At 45.6% G+C, this 10,520-nt stretch overlaps 1 long non-coding RNA gene across 1 annotated transcript; it reads right to left on the bottom strand.

Annotated features, from left to right (window-relative positions):
• Window positions 1–230: 230 nt before the first annotated feature.
• On the bottom strand, window positions 231–2,186 carry LOC139205055 (uncharacterized). The gene is made up of 2 exons (XR_011584454.1): window positions 1,313–2,186; window positions 231–1,246 (listed from the first exon to the last, which is right to left on the bottom strand). It is a non-coding gene; the product is annotated as an uncharacterized lncRNA (long non-coding RNA).
• Between the last annotated feature and the right edge of the window lie 8,334 nt (window positions 2,187–10,520).

Genomic DNA, 10,520 nt, shown 5'->3' with positions numbered 1-10,520 from the left:
CAGAGCTCAGCTTCACAGTGCACGAGAAAGTGGAGGCAGGACGACCAGCTCTTGTGACCAGGCTTCATTTAGAAAGAGCGTCGCCTGCACAGGTGGAAATATGAGGTGTTTGAAAGGTCTTAGTTTTTAAAAACATTAAAGTCTAATAAATGTGGAAACCAGGAGATGATGGTGTTTTATCTTTCATTATCTACACTCCTCTCTTTTCCCCCTCCCAAAGACAAGCACAGTCAAAGCAGAATTGATTTATTCATCATCAGGTATTTTTCAGCTTCAGGGTGAGAAAAGGCCAAAACAAGAAACAAATTTATCCTTTAATACACTTGCAGATTTTCACTTTGTCATTATGGGGTGTTGAGCACATTTAACTTGCTTTTTCATCCTCAGACACACATTTCATCATCATGTAAAACAGTTCTGGAAGTAAACCCAGAAATCAATAAAACAAACCTCAAACAAGCAAACAACAACAAAAAACCTCAACAAACTATGAATCATCATCAATAAAAGTGATTATGACAAAGACAGTAATGAGAGGAGAGATCTGAAACATCAGGAAAACATTCTGTGCAGCTCCACAGTGACAGTAAGACGACTAAAACCAGCAGATGCAGTGAAAATAAAAGACAGTGAAGGTGAAACCAGCAGGAAACGTTCTCATCAGTGATCATGGAGTCAGATATTTGGAGCAGGTTTACTTCTTTAAACTCTTCTGAGCAGCTGTTGTTCTAATGTGTTACAGCAAACCGAGCAGGCTGCTCTGCTGCTGCTGCCGTAGTTTATCAGACAGGAAGTGAAACACAGACTGATGATGACCGACTATCATGGGAACAAAGAGGGGGAAAGATAAATGTAGTGCCTGTTTCCAGAGGACACTTGAACCCAACCTATGATAAACACACACACCTGATGGACGTCATGCAGAGTTTCACACCGACAGAAAGAAACACACATCCTGTTTCCCAAGAATTAAACCCCCAAACTACACGTCGTATCAAGGACCTGCAGGATCTCGCCAGTCACTGCTGGCGAGCTTTCAGGTTTTAATCTGAATCATCGTTGGACACCGACATGTTTGCAAATGAATCAGCCAGAGCAGCTGCTGTGGCTCGGCCTCCTGGAGCAGTTATGTTTACTTCAAACACAACATTGATGCCAGGCTCCTTCACTTCTTTAAACTGCTTGATTGCTGGATTAGTTGCAGCTGCCCCACCTCGATCTCCAGCCACAGGAGAAGCTGCCCCACCTCGGTCTCCAGCCATAAGAGCAGCTGCCCCACCTCGGTCTCCAGCCACAGGAGCAGCTGCTCCACCTTGGTCTCCAGCCACAGGAGCAGTTATGTTTACTTTAAACACAACATTGATGCCAGGCTCCTTTGCTTCTTCTTTATGCTGTTTGATTGTTTGATTATTTGCAGCTGCCTTGCGTCGGCCTCCAGCCACAGGAGAAGCTGCCCTGCCTTGGTCTCCAGCCACAGGAGAATCTGCTCCGGCTAGGTCTCCAGCCACAGGAGAATCTGCCTTGCGTCGGTCTCCAGCCACTGGAGAATCTGCTCCACCTTGGTCTCCAGCCACAAAAGAAGCTCCAGGCTCCGTCGCTTCTTCTTCAAGCTGCTCGTTCATTTGATCAGGAAACACAGCAGCCACATCTTCTCTGGTCAGCCAGTCCTCTTTGATCAAGTGCTGACATATTTTCTTCTGTAAGTCTCCTTTTTTGTCACGACCGATGCCGCGGATGTTGTACTCTTTAGCCAACTTTACCAAGTCTTCTCTTCTGAGTCTCTCAAGATTTTCTGCAGTGGGATTCTTTATAAAGTCTGAAAGCTTATCCATTGTCTCACCAAAGAAAAGTGCCAACCAGAGGAACAGACTATTCACCAAACCTGGTGGGAGTGAGACTGAACAGAGGAGCAGCCTCCTATTTATTGAGCCAAAGCTGCTCCTCCCTGTTTTGCATCTCCACCTGCTGAGTCTCTTCGGAGTGAATCATCACATTGTTCATGTTAAGTTAATGTCGTGTGTCTGGTTTTTTTGTTTCCTTTTCGGTCTTTATTTCACAGTTGGACAGTCTGGGTGAATACTGGACTCTGATTGGCTGCAGGGTGTCCATTAAAATGTGATACAGGACAGCTGCTAAGTTTGTAAGCTGTTCTGCTGCTGCCGTAGTTTATCAGACAGGAAATACAAAACAGACTGATGGACGTCATGCAGAGTTTAACACAGACGGAAAGAAACACACGATCTGTTTCCCAAGAATTAAACCCCAAAATACACGTCTTATCAAGGACCTGCAGGATCTCGCCGGTCACTGCTGGCGAGCTTTCAGGTTTTAATCTGAATCATCGTTGGACACTGACATGTTTGCAAGTGTATCAGCCAGAGCAGCTGCTGTGTCAGAAGAGTCAGAAGCACCAGAAGCTGTCCCACCTCGGCCTCCAGGAGAAGTTATGTTTACTTGAAACACAACATTGATGCCAAACTCCTTCGCTTCTCCTTCAAGCTGCTCGATCATTTGATCAAAAAACACATCAGCCACATTTTCTCTGGTCAGTGTGTCCTGTTGGATCGAGTGCTGACATGTTTTAATCAGTAAGGATCTTTTGCTGTCACCACTGATGTCGGAGACGTGCTTCTCTTCAGCCAACCTTCACTATTTGTCTCTTCTGAGGCTCAAGTTGTGGCGACGTATCCTCCTGCTTTGTGTTTCCTCTTCAGCTTGAACTGCACATTTGGATGTTTTCGCCTCCTCGCTGTGTTTTTTTGGCCCCGTAAAGCTCTTTGATTGGCGGCGTGACTCCACCAGAGGGCGGCAGGACACCAGAGCTCAGCTTCACAGTGCACGAGAAAGTGGAGGCAGGACGACCAGCTCTTGTGACCAGGCTTCATTTAGAAAGAGCGTCGCCTGCACAGGTGGAAATATGAGGTGTTTGAAAGGTCTTAGTTTTTAAAAACATTAAAGTCTAATAAATGTGGAAACCAGGAGATGATGGTCTTTTATCTTTCATTATCTACACTCTATCTAAACTCTCTTTTCCCCCTCCCAAAGACGAGCACACAGCAGATGCAGTCAAAGCAGAACTGATTTATTCATCATCAGGTATTTTTCAGCTTCAGGGTGAGAAAAGGCCAAAACAAGAAACAAATTTATCCTTTAATACACTTACAGATTTTCACTTTGTCATTATGGGGTGTTGAGCACATTTAACTTGCTTTTTCATCCTCAGACACACATTTCATCATCATGTAAAACAGTTCTGGAAGTAAACCCAGAAATCAATAAAACAAACCAAACAACAAAAAACCTCAACAAACTATGAATCATCATCAATAAAAGTGATTATGACAAAGACAGTAATGAGAGGAGAGATCTGAAACATCAGGAAAACATTCTGTGCAGCTCCACAGTGACAGTAAGACGACTAAAACCAGCAGATGCAGTGAAAATAATAGACAGTGAAGGTGAAACCAGCAGGAAACGTTCTCATCAGTGATCATGGAGTCAGATATTTGGAGCAGGTTTACTTCTTTAAACTCTTCTGAGCAGCTGTTGTTCTAATGTGTTACAGCAAACCGAGCAGGCTGCTCTGCTGCTGCTGCCGTAGTTTATCAGACAGGAAGTGAAACACAGACTGATGATGACCGACTATCATGGGAACAAAGAGGGGGAAAGATAAATGTAGTGCCTGTTTCCAGAGGACACTTGAACCCAACCTATGATAAACACACACACCTGATGGACGTCATGCAGAGTTTCACACCGACAGAAAGAAACACACATCCTGTTTCCCAAGAATTAAACCCCCAAACTACACGTCGTATCAAGGACCTGCAGGATCTCGCCAGTCACTGCTGGCGAGCTTTCAGGTTTTAATCTGAATCATCGTTGGACACCGACAAGTTTGCAAATGAATCAGCCAGAGCAGCTGCTGTGGCTCGGCCTCCTGGAGCAGTTATGTTTACTTCAAACACAACATTGATGCCAGGCTCCTTCACTTCTTCTTTAAACTGCTTGATTGCTGGATTAGTTGCAGCTGCCCCACCTCGATCTCCAGCCACAGGAGAAGCTGCCCCACCTTGGTCTCCAGCCACAGGAGCAGTTATGTTTACTTTAAACACAACATTGATGCCAGGCTCCTTTGCTTCTTCTTTATGCTGTTTGATTGTTTGATTATTTGCAGCTGCCTTGCGTCGGCCTCCAGCCACAGGAGAAGCTGCCCTGCCTTGGTCTCCAGCCACAGGAGAATCTGCTCCGGCTAGGTCTCCAGCCACAGGAGAATCTGCCTTGCGTCGGTCTCCAGCCACTGGAGAATCTGCTCCACCTTGGTCTCCAGCCACAAAAGAAGCTCCAGGCTCCGTCGCTTCTTCTTCAAGCTGCTCGTTCATTTGATCAGGAAACACAGCAGCCACATCTTCTCTGGTCAGCCAGTCCTCTTTGATCAAGTGCTGACATATTTTCTTCTGTAAGTCTCCTTTTTTGTCACGACCGATGCCGCGGATGTTGTACTCTTTAGCCAACTTTACCAAGTCTTCTCTTCTGAGTCTCTCAAGATTTTCTGCAGTGGGATTCTTTATAAAGTCTGAAAGCTTATCCATTGTCTCACCAAAGAAAAGTGCCAACCAGAGGAACAGACTATTCACCAAACCTGGTGGGAGTGAGACTGAACAGAGGAGCAGCCTCCTATTTATTGAGCCAAAGCTGCTCCTCCCTGTTTTGCATCTCCACCTGCTGAGTCTCTTCGGAGTGAATCATCACATTGTTCATGTTAAGTTAATGTCGTGTGTCTGGTTTTTTTGTTTCCTTTTCGGTCTTTATTTCACAGTTGGACAGTCTGGGTGAATACTGGACTCTGATTGGCTGCAGGGTGTCCATTAAAATGTGATACAGGACAGCTGCTAAGTTTGTAAGCTGTTCTGCTGCTGCCGTAGTTTATCAGACAGGAAATACAAAACAGACTGATGGACGTCATGCAGAGTTTAACACAGACGGAAAGAAACACACGATCTGTTTCCCAAGAATTAAACCCCAAAATACACGTCTTATCAAGGACCTGCAGGATCTCGCCGGTCACTGCTGGCGAGCTTTCAGGTTTTAATCTGAATCATCGTTGGACACTGACATGTTTGCAAGTGTATCAGCCAGAGCAGCTGCTGTGTCAGAAGAGTCAGAAGCACCAGAAGCTGTCCCACCTCGGCCTCCAGGAGAAGTTATGTTTACTTGAAACACAACATTGATGCCAAACTCCTAAGCTTCTCCTTCAAGCTGCTCGATCATTTGATCAAAAAACACATCAGCCACATTTTCTCTGGTCAGTGTGTCCTGTTGGATCGAGTGCTGACATGTTTTAATCAGTAAGGATCTTTTGCTGTCACCACTGATGTCGGAGACGTGCTTCTCTTCAGCCAACCTTCACTATTTGTCTCTTCTGAGGCTCAAGTTGTGGCGACGTATCCTCCTGCTTTGTGTTTCCTCTTCAGCTTGAACTGCACATTTGGATGTTTTCGCCTCCTCGCTGTGTTTATTTGGCCCCGTAAAGCTCTTTGATTGGCGGCGTGACTCCACCAGAGGGCGGCAGGACACCAGAGCTCAGCTTCACAGTGCACGAGAAAGTGGAGGCAGGACGACCAGCTCTTGTGACCAGGCTTCATTTAGAAAGAGCGTCGCCTGCACAGGTGGAAATATGAGGTGTTTGAAAGGTTTTAGTTTTTAAAAACATTAAAGTCTAATAAATGTGGAAACCAGGAGATGATGGTCTTTTATCTTTCATTATCTACACTCTATCTAAACTCTCTTTTCCCACTCCCAAAGACGAGCACACAGCAGATGCAGTCAAAGCAGAATTGATTTATTCATCATCAGGTATTTTTCAGCTTCAGGGTGAGAAAAGGCCAAAACAAGAAACAAATTTATCCTTTATACACTTACAGATTTTCACTTTGTCATTATGGGGTGTTGAGCACATTTAACTTGCTTTTTCATCCTCAGACACACATTTCATCATCATGTAAAACAGTTCTGGAAGTAAACCCAGAAATCAATAAAACAAACCTCAAACAAGCAAACAACAACAAAACAGAACAAACTATGAATCATCATCAATAAAAGTGATTATGACAAAGACAGTAATGAGAGGAGAGATCTGAAACATCAGGAAAACATTCTGTGCAGCTCCACAGTGACAGTAAGACGACTAAAACCAGCAGATGCAGTGAAAATAAAAGACAGTGAAGGTGAAACCAGCAGGAAACGTTCTCATCAGTGATCATGGAGTCAGATATTTGGAGCAGGTTTACTTCTTTAAACTCTTCTTAGCAGCTGCCTTGCCTGGGCCTCCAGCCACAGGAGAATCTGCCCCGGCTCGGTCTCCTGGAGAAGTTTTGTTTTCTTCAAACACAAAATTGATGCCAAGGTTCCTTCACTTCTTCTCCAGGCTGCTCATTCATTTGATCAAAAAACACATCAGCCACATTTTCTCTGGTCAGCCTGCCCTCTTGGATCAAGTGCTCACATATTTTAATCTGTAAGGTTCTTTTGTTGTCACCACTCGTGGTGCGGATGTCGTACTCTCTAGACAACATTAACAATTCTTGTTTTCTGAGTCTCTCAAGTTTTTCTGCAGTAGGATTGTTCCTACAGTCTTCGAATGAACGCCTCTTATCCAACATCTCGCCTAAAAAAGTGCCAACCAGAGGAAGAGACTACTTACCAAACCTGGTGGGAGAGAGACTGAACAGAGGAGTAGCGTCCTATTTATCGAGCTACAGCTGCTCCTCCTTGTTTTGCATCTCCACCCCCTTCTGGGGTGAACCATCATCACGGGTCCACACACACCTGAAACTGATTAAGTTCGAGCTTCACTCTTCCTTCATTTTGCTGTTTGCATAAATAATCCTGACAATAACACTTTAAATGACACATTTGATGAACTTAACACTGAAGTGAGGTGAATTCTACCAGTCTGGGTGAATACTGGACTCTGATTGGCTGCAGGGTGTCCATTAAAATGTGATACAGGACAGCTGCTAAGTTTGTAAGCTGTTCTCCTGCTGCCGTAGTTTATCAGACAGGAAATGAAAAACAGAAGAACAACATCATGGAGAGTTTCACACTGACTGAAAGAAACACACATCCCCAAAATACACATCTTATCAAGGACCTGCAGGATCTCGCTGGTCACTGCTGGCGAGCTTTCAGGTTTTAATCTGAATCATCGTTGGACACCAACATGTTTGCAAGTACATCAGCCAGAGCAGCTGCTGTGTCAGAAGAGTCAGAGGTAGGAGCAGCTGCCCCACCTTGGCCTTCAGCCACAGTCGAAGCTGCCTCACCTCGGCCTCCAGCCACAGTAGAAGCTTCCCCGGCTCGGTCTCCAGCCGCAGTAGAAGCTGCCCCGACTTGGCCTCCAGCCACAGTAGACGCTTCCCCGGCTCGGTCTCCAGCCACGGTAGAAGCTTCCCTGGCTCGGTCTCCAGCCACAGGAGAAGCTTCCCCGGCTCGGTCTCCAGCCGCAGTAGAAGCTTCCCCACCTCGGCCTCCAGCCACAGTAAAAGCTTCCCCACCTCGGCCTACAGCCACAGGAGAAGCTTCCCCGGCTCGGTCTCCAGCCACAGGAGCAGCTGCCCCACCTCGGTATCCAGCCACAGGAGCAGTTATGTTTACTTCAAACACAACATTGATGCCAGGCTCCTTCACTTCTTTAAACTGCTTGATTGTTGGATTAGTTGCAGCTGCCCCACCTCGATCTCCAGCCACAGGAGCAGCTGCCCCACCTCGGTCTCCAGCCACAGGAGCAGTTGCACCACCTCGATCTCCAGCCACAGGAGCAGCTGCCCCACCTCGATCTCCAGCCACAGGAGCAGCTGCTCCACCTTGGTTTCCAGCCACAGGAGCAGTTATGTTTACTTTAAACACAACATTGATGCCAGGCTCCTTCGCTTCTTCTTTATGCTGTTTGATTGTTTGATTATTTGAAGCTGCCTTGCGTCGGCCTCCAGCCACAGGAGAAGCTGCCCCGCCTTGGTCTCCAGCCACAGGAGAATCTGCCCCGGCTAGGTCTTCAGCCACAGGAGAATCTGCCTTGCGTCGGTCTCCAGCCACTGGAGAATCTGCTTCAAGCTGCTCGAGTATTTGATCAAAAAACACATCAGCCACATTTTCTCTGGTCAGCCTGCCCTCTTGGATCAAGTGCTCACATATTTTAATCTGTAAGGTTCTTTTGTTGTCACCACACGTGGTGCGGATGTCGTACTCTCTAGTCAACATTAACAATTCTTGTTTTCTGAGTCTCTCAAGTTTTTCTGCAGTCGGATTGTTCCTAAAGTCTTCGAATGAACGCCTCTTATCCAACATCTTGCCAAAGAAAAGTGCCAACCAGAGGAACAGACTACTAGCCTCTTATTTATCGAGCTACAGCTGCTCCTCCTTGTTTTGCATCTCCACCCCCTTCTGGGGTGAATCATCCTCATGTATTGGGGTGTCCTGGTTATGTCGGTCCACACGCACCTTTATGCTGTTTGCATAAATAATCCTGACAATAATACTTTAAATGACACATTCGACATTTGAAAAACTTAAGACTGAACTGAGGTGAATTCTACCAGTCTGGGTGAATACTGGACTCTGATTGGCTGCAGGGTGTCCATTAAAAGGTGATACAGGACAGCTGCTAAATTTGTAAGCTGTTCTGCTGCTGCCGTAGTTTATCAGACAGGAAATGCAAAACAGACTGATGGACGTCATGCAGAGTTTAACACAGACGGAAAGAAACACATGATCTGTTTCCCAAGAATTAAACCCCCAAACTATACGTCTTATCAAGGACCTGCAGGATCTCGCCAGTCACTGCTGGCGAGCTTTCAGGTTTTAATCTGAATCATCGTTGGACACCGACATGTTTGCAAGTGTATCAGCCAGAGCAGCTGCTGTGTCAGAAGAGTCAGAAGCACCAGAAGCTGTCCCACCTCGGCCTCCAGGAGAAGTTATATTTACTTGAAACACAACATTGATGCCAAACTCCTAAGCTTCTCCTTCTAGCTGCTCGATCATTTGATCAAAAAACACATCAGCCACATTTTCTCTGGTCAGTGTGTCCTGTTGGACACACTGGGACGAGTTGGACGAGTGCTGACATGTTTTAATCAGTAAGGATCTTTTGCTGTCACCACTGATGTCGGAGACGTGCTTCTCTTCAGCCAACCTTCACTATTTGTCTCTTCTGAGGCTCAAGTTGTGGCGACGTATCCTCCTGCTTTGTGTTTCCTCTTCAGCTTGAACTGCACATTTGGATGTTTTCGCCTCCTCGCTGTGTTTTTTTGGCCCCGTAAAGCTCTTTGATTGGCGGCGTGACTCCACCAGAGGGCGGCAGGACACCAGAGCTCAGCTTCACAGTGCACGAGAAAGTGGAGGCAGGACGACCAGCTCTTGTGACCAGGCTTCATTTAGAAAGAGCGTCGCCTGCACAGGTGGAAATATGAGGTGTTTGAAAGGTTTTAGTTTTTAAAAACATTAAAGTTTAATAAATGTGGAAACCAGGAGATTATGGTGTTTTATCTTTCATTATCTACACTCCTCTCTTTTCCCCCTCCCAAAGACGAGCACACAGCAGATGCAGTCAAAGCAGAACTGATTTATTCATCATCAGGTATTTTTCAGCTTCAGGGTGAGAAAAGGCCAAAACAAGAAACAAATTTATCCTTTAATACACTTGCAGATTTTCACTTTGTCATTATGGGGTGTTGAGCACATTTAACTTGCTTTTTCATCCTCAGACACACATTTCATCATCATGTAAAACAGTTCTGGAAGTAAACCCAGAAATCAATAAAACAAACCTCAAACAACAACAAAACAGAACAAACTATGAATCATCATCAATAAAAGTGATTATGACAAAGACAGTAATGAGAGGAGAGATCTGAAACATCAGGAAAACATTCTGTGCAGCTCCACAGTGACAGTAAGACGACTAAAACCAGCAGATGCAGTGAAAATAAAAGACAGTGAAGGTGAAACCAGCAGGAAACGTTCTCATCAGTGATCATGGAGTCAGATATTTGGAGCAGGTTTACTTCTTTAAACTCTTCTGAGCAGCTGTTGTTCTAATGTGTTACAGCAAACCGAGCAGGCTGCTCTGCTGCTGCTGCCGTAGTTTATCAGACAGGAAGTGAAACACAGACTGATGATGACCGACTATCATGGGAACAAAGAGGGGGAAAGATAAATGTAGTGCCTGTTTCCAGAGGACACTTGAACCCAACCTATGATAAACACACACACCTGATGGACGTCATGCAGAGTTTCACACCGACAGAAAGAAACACACATCCTGTTTCCCAAAAATTAAACCCCCAAACTACACGTCGTATCAAGGACCTGCAGGATCTCGCCAGTCACTGCTGGCGAGCTTTCAGGTTTTAATCTGAATCATCGTTGGACACCGACATGTTTGCAAATGAATCAGCCAGAGCAGTCAGATTGTTCCTACAGTCTTCGAATGAACGCCTCTTATCCAACATCTCGCCTAA

The sequence above is a fragment of the Pempheris klunzingeri genome, chromosome 8 (assembly GCF_042242105.1).
Source record: "Pempheris klunzingeri isolate RE-2024b chromosome 8, fPemKlu1.hap1, whole genome shotgun sequence".
Classification (NCBI taxonomy): Eukaryota; Metazoa; Chordata; class Actinopteri; order Acropomatiformes; family Pempheridae; genus Pempheris; species Pempheris klunzingeri.
The sequence above is the reverse complement of the archived record's forward strand: the minus strand, read 5'-3'. Positions and strand labels throughout refer to the sequence as shown.